This window comes from Prinia subflava, chromosome 9, assembly GCF_021018805.1.
Source record: "Prinia subflava isolate CZ2003 ecotype Zambia chromosome 9, Cam_Psub_1.2, whole genome shotgun sequence".
Lineage (NCBI taxonomy): Eukaryota > Metazoa > Chordata > Aves > Passeriformes > Cisticolidae > Prinia > Prinia subflava.
The window spans coordinates 17,884,839-17,899,052 of NC_086255.1; the positions used below are offsets into that span (position 1 = coordinate 17,884,839).

The 14,214-nt window shown below is 40.7% G+C and overlaps 1 long non-coding RNA gene across 1 annotated transcript; it reads right to left on the minus strand.

Annotated features, from left to right (window-relative positions):
• Positions 1-1,976: 1,976 nt before the first annotated feature.
• Positions 1,977-8,464, minus strand: LOC134555065 (uncharacterized). Its single transcript, XR_010081368.1, has 3 exons — positions 8,056-8,464; positions 2,519-2,689; positions 1,977-2,095 (listed from the first exon to the last, which is right to left on the minus strand). It is a non-coding gene; the product is annotated as an uncharacterized LOC134555065 (long non-coding RNA).
• Positions 8,465-14,214: the final 5,750 nt, after the last annotated feature.

Consider the following 14,214-nt stretch of genomic DNA (forward strand, 5'->3'; position numbering starts at 1 on the left):
CCTCCAGAACTCATGGGGTTCCTCTCTTCATCATATCTATAATTCATTTTAAGACAAGTTCCTTAACAGTATCATGCCTCATTTTCTTTGTCTACTGCTATGTTAAAGAAGATGCATGAGTCACAGGTAATGCTTAGGAAGTGCCGAGTGAGTACCCAAGTAAAAGATAATACATGAAATATTCTTCATGCTTGCACTTTCCAGTTACCACACATTCCCCTTCACCTCTGTGTGTGAGTTAGGACTCATGGAGCATATATGTATGTCTACTATTAGGAAATTAGCACTGAATCATTAAGGGAAAAAAATTAACCAAGGGAAAGAGTAGGATTCTGCTAAGGTCTTATTTGAAAACTGAATAGGAACAAAGTGGTATTTCATAGCTAGAAATTCTGCTAGTATCACCTAACTTGAGTCACTTAGCATGGTCTCAGCATCCTTCCTTTTGCTTGACTGCAATTTTAGATCAAAAGACCTAAAACTGTTCCCGTAGACAGAATCCAGACAAAGCCTGGAATGCCATCAGCACTGGGATGACCACACCTCTCAGCTCAATACAAATACCCAGCTCCTTCAGAGCAACATTGCTCCAGGCAAGAGCATCTTCTTCCAGAGCACTCCATGCCAGCTCCTGCTGAGATTTTCAATGACCTAGAGATTTCTCCACCTATTCCTCCCCTCTCAGTAGTTTCATTAATAGGGCAAAAGGTTTACACATCTCACTTCTGGCTCCCAGCACCTTGGCTCCCAGTATTTTGTGAAGTCCTTGAGGAATTCAAAGTGCAGCTAGGCTACCTCCAGGTGGTCAAGGCTTCACTGATCAATAGCCTGTAGCTGCTGAAGTGATTACAACCTTGGGCAGAAAAGAAGAATTCTTACCAAAGGTGCTGCTCTCTGTAGCTTCAGTCCATCTTGCCTCAAAATCATTACATGGCACAGATGGGGGTAATGTGCCCATTACTCCCATGTTTATATCCCCATAGAGGAGCTATGTCCTCTCCATAGCCTTCAGCTAGAGACTTTACAGATGTTCAATTCCATTCACAGTTGCCATCCAAAATGCCAGCACTTCTCTTCCTGTCTGGCTGTTCTTTGGGATTGGGATGTGAATGATCTGCTTTTAACTCTGTCACTCCTATAACGCTGAGGGCACCAAGCCTGCATATTGCTATTGCCTTAACTTCTGGAATTAGAATATACTCTGGAAGCAGACTATACTCTTTCCAAATTCATCTCATGTCACAAACACATATGATGTGTACTGGTATGTGAGGAAGCTGGCAAGATTAGGAAGGGCATCTGCATTAGTGTGGATGCATTTACCTGCCATGGGAGCAGGCTGATAATGGAAACAGATTGCCAACAAATTATGCAGGAAATGGGGCTAGCTGGGAGGATTTCCACCTTTCTTTAACTTTTTGTAGAACTGTTCTTTTTTGCTTTGTTCTCACCTTCTGCTAAATCACAGAATAATCTACACTAAAATCAGACATCAGTTCAATCCTCAAGACACAGTAATGTGTGTGTTTGCCTGTGAGTGCCTGTATGTGACATTTCTTTCTACAGAACAGAATCAAAAAAATTCAACCAGGTTTACAATAATATTAATTATTAATGAGTATTAATTTAATACTCAACCTTTTACAGCTAGTAGAGACCTAGTAAGTGTGGATTTTACCTTCATTCCTGTCTGGGCAGGAGAATCTTTCTGATCCAAAAGATGTCATGTGTATAGCAGAGCATTGAACAAGACTTTCTGTGCATGGACTTAACAGCTTACCAATGTGTCATGATAGCTCCATAAACAAACTCCTCATTGTCAGCAGAACTGCATCCAGCTCCAGCGCTGTCAGGGAAGCTGAAATAATGGTCTAACCAAACTCTAATCTCCAAAGATTTCATATAGTCTGCCATGTTAAAGGCCTAAGGTCTAACCAGCTAGCTTTAGGATCATGCCCTGTGCTCACTATGCCCATGCAAACACCCACTCACCAGACCAGCTCTCAGCAAGGGCCCTTCTGTGCGTAGTTCTGTGCTTGCATGAACATGAGGCAAGGGCTTGCAGAGTCCTAGCACGATGGGTGCTGACAATGGCCTGTCAGAGGGGGAAATCACCCAGTGAGAACATGTGTGATGGACCCACTGGAGTGAATTAGGTCACCTCATGCTGTCAGAAACAATAGGGACAAAGCTCATACAACGGCAAGCAGCCTCATATATGAAGGTCTGCAGACAATTGCCTCTGCTAAAAAGGTTATCAGCAGTGACACTGCACATCATGACATCACTGCAGAGATGAACTGGCATGTGAAGGGAGGCAGAGGTCTGCTCAGCTCAAGGCACACAACCAGAATAGTTGTGTGAATAGAATAAAAATTCTCTCTTAAGTAGCTAAGAGGGCATCTGCTTTCGACTTGATAGGCTGAAAATCCACCCTGCTTTGTCCTCTAACCTAACTCTTTCTTACCAGATGATGAAAAATAAGCTGCAGCAACAGGCTGCAATTGTTTAAACTTACCAGTGGCTGCAAAGTCTGAAAGGTCCCTTTTCAGCATCCTTCAATATGTATCCACATTCTGGACTCTCAGTTGTAGCCAGATCTATGGTGTAGCTTTATTAATTGCTCCTGAAAAGTTTGACCATCATTTTACTGATTTGCTCCTAAATTCATTCTTTCCCATTCGAAATCCTAAAAAAGGAGGAAGAAAAAAAGGAGATTGATTAATAATATTTCAGACTTTTCTGCCTTTATCAAAGACCTCACAAAACCTCTGGCAAATGCAAGGAATATTCTCTTTGGAACATACTGTTCCAATATCTAAAATGCACTGGGAGAAAATCTTGCTGGTATTACTTGCTCCATCTTGTGAAGGAAGGTGCAGAAATGCTGTACACAGCCAGATTCAAAACAAGCAGTTGCAAAAATGAAAGGCATGGCAATAGTGCTTATGTTTATGGGATTTAAAAGATCCAGAAAAAAAAAAGGGAAAACCTATTCACACACATATTCATGCAGATCAAAAAGATAGTTAATTTGAACTTCATGCAACACCTTTCCTCTTTCCTTACCAGAATAGTCCTGAATAGAACTTTAACTTCACTATCTTTCCCTTCACTGAAGTTTAGTGCCTATTGGAAGACCCACACCTCATCCTAGCTCTGGACACGCATACCTAACTGCTCACTAGTGGGTCACTGAACAAATCCACAAGGGTACATTCCAGGCCATAAAATTCCATATTACTATATGTGCTTTTTGCATATTTCAACATGATGGAGACTGATCATATGTTAGGGGCCTAGAGCTGCATGATGAGCAGTTGCAACCTGCATAATTTGGGTTTTATACTTATATTCTGACCAGACTGATAAAAAGATGGCATTTACATTCCTGCAAAAATCCAATGACAAATTCCTTCTATTTCAGCTCTGTTATGTCCCATCAGCATTTCAAGCCCTTTGATCTCTGAACTATACAGCTTTCAGCACGTATCATTATAACATCATGTTTAGATTTTTTACTCTTGTGATTCAGAGCATATAATCTATAAATGTTTGCTGCTTGTTTCAGGGGGACTATTTTTAAAATTTATTTTTTATAAATTATTTTGCAGTCATTACAAAAGGCCTGTGATCCTTCCAGTTCCCACCAGATGTCACCAAGCTCTCAAGGATCTCTGGAGTTAGGGCAGTAGAAGCCTCTTTCTTGAGTGCCAATCACGTACAGTGCCTTTCCCTTTTAAAGAGAACAGGGTAAGGAGCTGAGGACAGTCTTTGCTTGTTAGTGTATGAAATGCTGCTGAATCATCAGCAGGCCAAAGCTGTTATGATTTCACTGCTGTTGAACAGTTTTATCTGAAAGGAGTCAATCTCTTTTCACTTACTACCAGGGAATAACACCATCACAGTTCTGCTCTCCTCTACCTGAAACAAGTCAGAGTAGGAAAAAGATACAATGACATGTACAAGAAGTGAGCTTGTGTTACTGCCTTCCAGGCTACATACTCAGATGAAGTGGCCTGCCTGAGACTTCACAGGGAGTACTGAACTTAAAGCCAGCTTTCCATTTTGAAAAACATCTGCCAGTAAGCATTTTGCTTTTCTAGGCAGTGGCTCTCTTCTGAATTTTCCTGAGTGCTGAGCATTGTGGTGTCCTGCACAGTATAAATGCCTGAGGTCTCACTACTCAAATATGTCTATTTCCCAAGAATGAGCAAGCTTGCCAAGAGGCTCTCCTCAATGCATCCCAATTGGCAGAACAGCACTCTCAAGGCTCTGCCATCAAAGGAAATATTCAGACTCAAAGAGATTAGATGCAAAGACTAAGTAAGATGAATAGAAGTTGACAAATATCCAAGATGTATTTTTGAGAATGATGAGGCTGAGTTCAAAATGAATGGACTTTAATGAGAGAAGGAAAGGAAATTCACCACGAATTGCAGACATCTATTGTCCTGAAAGGACATTGTTCCCCATGGCCCCAGAACAAACATGAAAGGAACATATTCCACGAGGTATTGTTGGGGCTGGCTTGATTATGGCAGCTTGGGCTTGGATAGAACTTTTCATGGAGGGCTTCAAATCATTTCACTTCTGAGAGCATTATTTATGGGCTTTTTACAAACATTAAAGTACACATTGAGACAAAATGACTTGGCCTTACAGTGAACAGCTCCCATAGGCAGCTCTGGGAAAGTGAATCCTGATCAGGATCAATGAACCTCTGCCCTATTGCCTTATTTCTGCAATCTTGCACATAGGCAAACTTGGAAGTTGGGGTTTTTTTGCACCAGCTCTCACAGATGACATTGTGCTGAAGCAGTCACTGTCCATAAGAACAGCAGAGCCTGTCTGTCGTTTGTAGCTGGGAATAGATTGCACATTTCTCCTTACAGGGTACACAGCAACCAAGGCCATGCAGAAGAACACACACAGTTTGGGCACACTTGTTGGTGCCCTGACAAACTAACAAGAGTCTCAGGGTGATTCAGCTCAGGAGATAGTCTCACGAGTTATTCCTGTGAGTCAGCAGCTAAGCCTAGTTAATCTTGTGTCCTGCCCACTGCAGCTATCAGTGTTATGTTCTCTCCCTGGCCTATCCAAATAGCTTCCAATCTAAACTGGAATATCCTCGTATTAAGGTGTGAGTTGTCTCTAGGAGCTGTGTATATCTTTTGAGAAGTTCATGACTGCAGATGGAACACACCACAACTCATGATTACTCATCACTTCATGATTACATGTGGACCCAATTCTTATTCTTGAGGAGAGGGGAAATACAATTCCAGTCTAGTCTTTCTCTCCACCTTTTTTTCCTACATCAACTAAAGTGATCTACTTAGTTATCACAAACACCTCTTCTTCTGGGAACTTTTTCCTCTTTTGGGACAATGACTAAAACCAATATCATTGTATTTCCAATGCTTTCTTTTCTGACGGAATACTAATTTCTCTTTCTGCCATAAACATCTCACTTTGACGAATACACAGATACAATCAACATTTAAAAGGCAAGGTAGACATTGTAACACATTGTTATCTAGTACACAATCCAGAATCAAATTACCCTTCTTTTCTCCCTCCCATCAGCATTCATTGTCATGACAAATTCTACTTACACAGATGTGACTCTGGGATTAGAAGCACAAACCACTGCCGTTTACAGAACATTGCTTTTCTCCTTCACTACATGCAGACATGATCACAACTGACACAATGCCTTTGCTCACACAGCAGCCAGCCTTGTTTAGTTTGTGGTGCAGCCTATGCTATTCATTGTCCATTGATTTTTGGTACCCAGTGCAGCTACACAGTAATTCTAATAGCTGGCAGCTTTTTGCAGCTTTTTTTGCATCCATGGTCACAATGTTGTTATGAACTTGCAAGGCCATCTGCATATTTTGCTTCTTATTTGTTTTGTCACTGATGGGAAATGTTTCTCCTTTGAGGCTATTGTAAGGAATTCAAGCCATAAAGCAGAAAGGTAGCAGGACTCTGGTCAGCTGAATACTAACTTTCAATCTAAAAGGCCTGTATTTTACTTCTGACTCTTTTCTTGACCCATTTGCCTTCTCAATATTGTTCTATTTCTCATCTCTTAATTATAGCTCATCATTTTCCCAATTGAAAAAAAAAAAAAAAACAGATGAAGGGAAAAGAATGAAAAAAAAAAGAGCAACAATGAATTTCAAAATGTATCTGAAAAGCCAAAACTTATTTGGTTTCCTGAAATCTAGACAATCTAGACTGTAGAGGCCCCCAGGAACAATTCCTGTTTCCAAGGACTTTCAATAAGCAATTTGAGCCAGAGATTACTTTAATTCTTTGTTAAAAAAAGATTCCTTGAATGTTCCTGCTGTAATGAAGTATTAATAGAGAGAAGTCAATTGCCAACATCACTGTCATATCATGCTGACAGAAATAAGTGCACCTACCTACCGTGGCTCAGGTTGCTTTAGTCCTGCTGTAGAGAGGCAGCCCTACCTGTTGCCTTGCCCTACTGCAAAGCAGAACAGCACATGACATCCCAAGAGAGCACACAGAAATATCTGACTCCTTAGTTGCATCGATGGTCCTTGTTTGCCTGTGTGCACTTCCTTGACAAAGAAATGAGCCTCACAGCAGTTGATCATAGAAATCTCCTTGTAGTGAAGATTTGTGGTTTCTCCCAGTCATGTAGTCCCTTCAGGCTTAGTTGAATTCCAGTCTGGGTTTAAAAAATGGCTAATGGAAAATACTTCCACACCCAGTGGCTAATTATTTTCTCCCACAGAAGTAAAATCTTGGGTTTGTTATGAATTCACTATTCTTAACTGTTAGTTTCAAGGGATAGCAGAAAGGCCTCAAAGGGCCAAAGGAGATCCTGTAGTACCTACAGTATTGCTCTTATGCTTTTGCCTTCCAAACCCTACTTTTAAATAACTGATAATTAGGATTTAAAAGCCAGATTTGTGTTGATTCATGTCTGCAAACCTAGAGCATGAAAAATATATTAGTGATATTCACTGAACTTTCTATAATTCCCTTTACACCCTATAAGGCTCAGCATTGCTGACATCAAATGCCTGAAAATAAGAGAGGCCATTCTTCAAAGATTGGAAATACATTAAAAACATAAGCATTCATTTTTTTGTTCAGTAGTGTTCCAATTGTTCACAGTTTTATGGTCAGATTTTCTTCCTCAGCCACAAGCACTTTTTACTTCATAAGTAGATGACTCCATGACCAAGTTCTTCAATGGGAAAAAAGGAAAAAGAAGGCAAAATACTTCTCTTTAAAGCAAAGGACTTAGTGATGCTGACAATTCCTACATGCTTCCAAATGAAACTGCACATAGGCCACAAGTAGTAAGAAGTTTCTTGCTGGCACTCAAAAGTTCAGAGCATATGCTTTCCTTCATGCCCCATTAGCACCAAAAAGGAAAAAGATATGCATATAAACACAAACTGTGATTGTGTTCCTGGAAGAAAACATATCAGGCTGGCATGCCGGAAAAGAGCCTTGGTGTTCTCCAGAAAGTTCCTCAGTTTCCAGTATAAGTGGCACTGGGTGTCATACAAACTCTAATATCAACAAAGCAGTTGTGACCTTCTAAAATGCACAGCACAGCCTGGAAAGTCACGTTGAGATCCACAGTTAGGGGCAATGCACATTTAGGGAAACTACTCTGATCCCTCTCATTCCCTCATTGGACTCTGAGATATTTAAGGGCCAGAATCTTTTGGACCTTATCTCTGTCCACATTTTGGTTTTGTGCTGCCTCTTCCAGCACAAAACAAAGCATAATGAGCTCTAACAGTCCCTCAGTTGCCCATCTTGTCTGAAAGAAGGTCACTCCAGCTGGGGCATCTGGCAAGCTAAACTTAGCAGCACAGTATTTTGAGTGTGAAAGGCAATGCTGAGAAATTAAGTCATTTGGTTCCCAAGCACAGCTGGCTGTCTTCATGTCCCTGAGAGGAGTAGGGCTTAGGGGAGGGGTATAAATGGCATGTTTCAAACTGTCCTTATTAACTAGATATTTCATTTAAATTGTACTTAGCACCTGCCTCCAATTACCTGACTTCAAGGCCCATGCGTGACAGAAGCTGGAGCGCTGATTAAATCCATGCTTCGTACTAGTGAGCCATTAAGCCAAATCAAGGCTCACCGCTCCTTTGAAGGAGATCATTTGTCTTCATTAAAAGTGTCCATCCTTGATTGCCCTGACAGGAGCTTCTCCCTGAAAGATAATAAGGTCTGTTATTGTTGAGAGCTAAAATAATGTATTGCAGCCCTCTAGAGAGTGATCTGTATTTATTAATGTTCTCACAAATTCCCATACCCTGATTAACCTGTGACTGTGACAGGCAGCAGGGTGTGCTGCTCATCACGGCCATTCATGCTGGCCAGTCTCTCCTGAGATCACCAAGTGATAAAAGCACATAAGGAGGGCCTCCTGCCCTTCAGTGATGCCTAAGGTCCATCAGAGACTGATGGACAAAGCCCTAGCCAGACTGTGTAAACCCAACTAATCACATCTTTGATCAGGTCCTAATCTTCAGTCTAGATGCAGAAGACTACACAAACGTCAACACCTTTGATATTAATATGACTATAATAGTACACATTCAAAGCAGTGTCTTATGCTTCTCATCCACGGAGTTTCGAGTATGTTACAAAGGAGGTCTAACTTCAGTTGTGAGGAAAGGGAAAAAATGGAAATTCAAAACTTTCTCATGATCGATCACCTGAGAAGCCAGGAAAAAAAACGCAGGCACAGAATTCATGTTATTAAACAACTAACTATGCCATTTGGCACATTGAAAACTGTACAAATCTTAACACACTGTTCTTTTGTGACAATCAAAATCAAACTAGAATCACTGTTCTTCCACAATGACACCATAAGTAAATCTTCTCCAGAGGTCCTGTGCACAGTTGACAGGAATCTTGCAGAAGACCTAGAAGTAGCTAAATAGCTGCAATTCCTACTGCAGTGAGAGTGTTTGGTAGCCAGTTCCTGGGTTCAGCCCTGAGTCTCTTTTGTGCACCCCCCAGAAATTTAGAGCTTATAGTTTGCTACAATAGTGAATTTTGGCTAAACTGAGCTTTCTCCATTCCCTGGCCTTTGGGTAATTATCATCAGGTCGCTATGCTGGGGTTCACTTCCCATGAGAAAACTGCGTCAGACAAGCACTTCACAGTGTCCAGGTCAGAAAAAAGGAATGTGCCTAAAGATCTGTTCTCATCTGTGCTATCAAACTTCTGTTCAGCAGTATTCAAATAGGAACATTTGAGTCAGTCCTCTACAAATGAAAGAGACACAGTGTGGGAAGAAGATGAAAGAAAGCAGAATTTAAGAGCAAACTCAAAAGGCATTTTCCACTGATGCTTCAGGGTATAGCCAGTTCCAGTTGCTTCTAGTGTATGTCCAGGTCAGAGAACCCTGGGGTCACAGTACTCCCTAAATTCACAACCAAACTGAGCTTTTGATACAGTGACAGAAAATGGATTTGTACTCTGAGTACTTTAAAGCAGAAACAGGAACTTCCCAAGCAGAAAGGCTCCATGGCCTTATGATGTTATGGTGGCAAGGGCTGTCAGGCCACTGCAGCCATGACCATGGAGTGAGCAGAGGCCAATTCTCCCCAGAGGAGCAGAGCCAGCAGCACTGCAGGCCGTGCAAGAGCTCAGATCATGCAGAAAGCACACCCAGGCTCACATTAGGCCATAATCTGCCACACGGTGTGAGAGCCAAGGGCACCCATGGTATGCCCTTCTGTAAAATAGTCTTTTAGTCTGTTGTAGGAGAAAGCACTTGGTTGCCAAAACAATTTAGACTGTCTGCACAGCTGAAAAGTGGCCAGGGAGAAGTTTCATTAGCCTGGAGGCTGGTAAACTATTCTTGCAGATTGAAGCTTCATCTTCTTTCTAAACTTTGAATTTCTTGTTTTGGCAAGCCTTCTCATTTCTTCAAATACACACTTAAACAGTCATTTGTTTAGAACTGATTTACTAGTTACCATAGCCAGACAAAGAAGCAGAGCATGTGACCCTAACATTCTTCAAATGTCTCTTTAAAACTCTCTTCCATAAAGATCTGTACCAAACACTGGGTAATGTTTAGACCATTGAAATGTCCTCACACTTGTTTTAAGTACCCAACTGTCAGGCCACAAAGAGTCTGAGTTTGCTACAGCCATCCATTCTGAGTATGGCTCTAATTCATTAAGCCTAGCAGCTCAGAAGCTTTTAATTTTTATGATCAAATTCCCTGTGACATTGGCCACAGAAATAGCCAGCACTTTGTAACTCCTTTCACCACACATATCCTTATTCTTTACCTCTTGCCTTGTACATCTTTCCTGGTGTTTCACTTAACTCACGCTTCATAAGTGATATTTGCAGCATTTCCTGTGGAAGTTTCATTGTTATCTACTGACCTCATCAAAGTAACACCTGAAAAGTACCCAGAAAACCTTATTTCATAATTCCAACGTTTAAATTAATTAGGTTTGGACTTGAAAATTTGTTTTAAGTTCATCCATCTTATACGACACATACACATCTCTAGGTGAACAGATATGTGAAATAATTTACAAGAGTTGTCTTATAAAGTATGCTTATTGTTCTGCAGTGAAATTTTGTATAATTCTCTTTCTCTTGGAATTTTTGAAATGAAACCTAAGTAACACCTAGGGATCCAGGCTGTTGAGCTCACTTCTATAATAAATCATGCATATGAGTATTCTGCAGTTCCATTTACTAGCAGTAGAAGTGATATGAGAAGGCATTTTATCTAAAAGTACACACTGAAAAGAACAGACTTCACCTTCATACTGTATTTTACCTTGCCATCAGAGCTCTTTGAACCAAGACAGTCAAACAACTGAGAGGTCAGGAAGAGAGCAAAGTGTGATGGACTCACATGTGGCCTGTCAGTGCCTTACTGAGACAAAGCTCTCTGCTCTCATAAGCAGCCTGGATTCCTCATCACTCCTCACATGCGAGTAAAACCTGTCATCTCTCTTAATGTGTGGCTGAGAACATCAGCCACTTATCAGAAGCTGGTTGATCTGGCAGAGGCATGAGGAATGTAATGTTCCGGAGGTTTTGATCACGCCTGTGTCATTAAAAATGGGGTAGTTCTGTGTATCCTGTGATTCTCTCCACACCACAGCATTCTGGATTTCTCTAGTCTGAGTTTGAAGTCTTTAATTAGTCCATTACACCAGCCCTCTGCCATTTCCTCTCAGCTCAGGAATCCTTTGGTATCCTGTCCTGTTATCTTCAAGGCAAATATGAATAAGGTCTCGATGATTGGATAAATAGTGCAGAAAACAGATGTGAGGGGCTGAAAAGTGTATACATTATGAATAGTATTGGAATAACATCTTTAATCTCTTAATGAGGGTACTTTGTTTGGGTAAGGGAAGATAGACTGAGGCATTTTGCTGCTGTACACAGAAGCCCAAAGAATGCTCTTAAGCAAACAAACATAATCAACATCACAACACGTTTTTACTTACTATCTTCATAGTCCATGAAACTTGTACTCATTTGCACATGTTTTCAGAAATGCTGTTTTTATTTTCATGGAAGGATCCTCTTCCATTTATTCATATATTTATTTGCCTTAACAACAGCATAGAAGGAGACCTATAAACTGAATGACAATTGAGAACAGCTGAGATCTACACACCTTTGTTGGGCACTTTGGGCAATACTTTTAATGATCTGCTTACAGAAGTTAGCACAAGTGCTGTGTTTGAAAGTCCTCAAGTGCTGCCTACATTTACATGGGAAAGTCTGCATGTACCCAGTAACCAAGAAAATACAGTCTAGGGAGGTGATGGTCTGACACTGCTTTACTTCCCAGAGCTCTGGGGGATGCCTGCTAATGCTGTAACACATCTAGGCCCTTCTGGGGGGCAGGCCAGATTCCTGTCCATGATCAGAAATAGCATGCAAGAGGCTTGTCTTGTGGTATTCTGGCATTTCTGCCTCCAGACCCAGATGGAAACCAAACATAAAAGAACATCTTATTCCAATAGTTTAGACACTCCAAAGCTTTCAGTTATGTTTGGTACTAAAACTGTGGGATGAAAGTGGGGAGAGAGAAGAAAGGTTGGCACAAACAATTTTTCCCTATTCCCATCTAGACTTGGGTTATGGAAAGATGTTTGCTTTCTTTATTTATTTTTTCCTCTAAGATGTACACCTGACATGTCACAGAATTTAGTTCTACTGATATCGGTGGCTGTTAGTGCATACTCACTTATCCCTGGTGTTATACGAGAAATCAGCACTTACACTCCTAACCTTACAGGCAGCAGCAGCCTAACACTAGGCATACTGCTGGATAGAAGATGCAAGAAATGTTGGAATGAAGAAATAAGAGCAGCATGTTCTGTAACAAGCTAATATCACAATCCAGTGTACTATCTATGCAATTGTTTGGAGCAGTGGAGAAAAATTAAGTAATTAAAGTTTCTTAAACTCTGAATGCAGTAATCATTAGCCCTCTCCTAATAAGAGTAAAAGGCCAGGCATGGAAAAAATGAGTTCTGTTTTCTCAGTGCATTGACCAGCATAAAGTATCTGGCACAAGAAAAAGCTATCCAGAGAAAAAGGGTTGCTAAAGTTAAATAAAATTGTAGGTTAAAAGAGAAGAAGCACAGTGTTTCCCACTCAAGTGACAATCCGTTTTCAGCCTTGGCCTTTACAGCTTTGTGCTATTCCACTCTCATGACAAACTGCAACCTGCCACAGTACTAATCTTAAGTGGAGAGGGCAGAGTAAAAATTGGGGAAGTATCTCAAAAAGTTATGTCTTTCTTTCTAGATCCTCAGTAAATCATCTGAATCTAACTGTGAACAGAGGCCTAGCAGGGGGCATCCAGGCCATCAAAGCCAGTTCTCCACAGCTGTAGACAACCAAGCAACAACTGAGCTGCCAGATAGGTGAAGGCTCTTCAGCAAGATCTCCAAAACTTCCAGCATCTGGCTGGGCTGGAAGCCCCCAGCCTATACTGTGGAACATAGCAACTTCTGGTTCAGACTCCAGCTGGAACTAGGGACCATAGAGACATCCATGAAAAGAATCACTCTTAACAAAAAGGGGAGCCCTTGAACCAAGCTTTTCCAAGCTGCCAAGACGAGCCACAGAAGCCATTTGAGCAGTCAGTGTTTCAAGCAGAACAGAACTGGAAAGACGAGGCTGCATCCATTTGGGTACAATGAAGGCAGGTGGAATATTGCTATCTCATGGCAATATAGAATAAGGCACATCTTCTTAATATGACTAGATTTCTGGAATCTCCGTTGTATGTATTATTCTGCCTGCTATCACAAAACAAGTGCTTGATTTCACTGTGAAAATTATCTTCACCAGCATTGAAACTTCATTGTAATGGGTGCTGTGGAGTCCTTGCCTTCTAAAATTAATCTGTAAAACAGGATATCTTATGTATGTTTGGTCTGGAGATATATCCAATACTAAAACCCCTGCTCCAAACATTTATTTAGTTTATAATAAAATTATCTTCCACTTTCTTTGACTCTAAGAATGACCAAAACCAAAAGAGATGTAGCAAAAAACCCAGTAACATTTAATTCATATGAGATGAGATGTCTTCATTCAGCATAACCCTTTCTGTTGCTAAAAGAAGAATTTGCAGCTAGCAGTCTAAGTGACATTGGAACCAGGTATTTTTTGTGGAGGTTTCAATTTCACCATTTCCTATTCTCATGGCAATCTTAAAAGGTGAATTATTCTAAGCCTCAAACCTCTTAAGTTCAAACCAGAGATTACAACCCTGCTTATATTTCATCAGCACTTCAGGGGACTCAGGTGAAGTTCCAAGTGTCCAGCACTGTCCAGATCCGAAAGAGAAACAAAAAGCCAGTCCAGCAATTTGCACTATGCTACATCTCCTGAGAAATAATGGACTTCTAAGGGTTTTCCACATTTTATACAGTCAGTGGCTGTTCTGAGTAGTGCCTGATCATATATTATTTAACCTCAGGTTTTGGTGGGGGGTTTTTTTATGCTGAATCCATACACCATGAGAATCCAAAATAATTGTATAAAGTTTTCATTTATTCTATTGAAAAGGGGATTTACAAATACCAGACCAGGAGGCCTTTTTATCACCTATAGTAATCAACAATCTTCATCCTTTGATCTTCCTCCAATTAATTTCAAATGGCATGAGGGAATAAACAGGATTAGCCA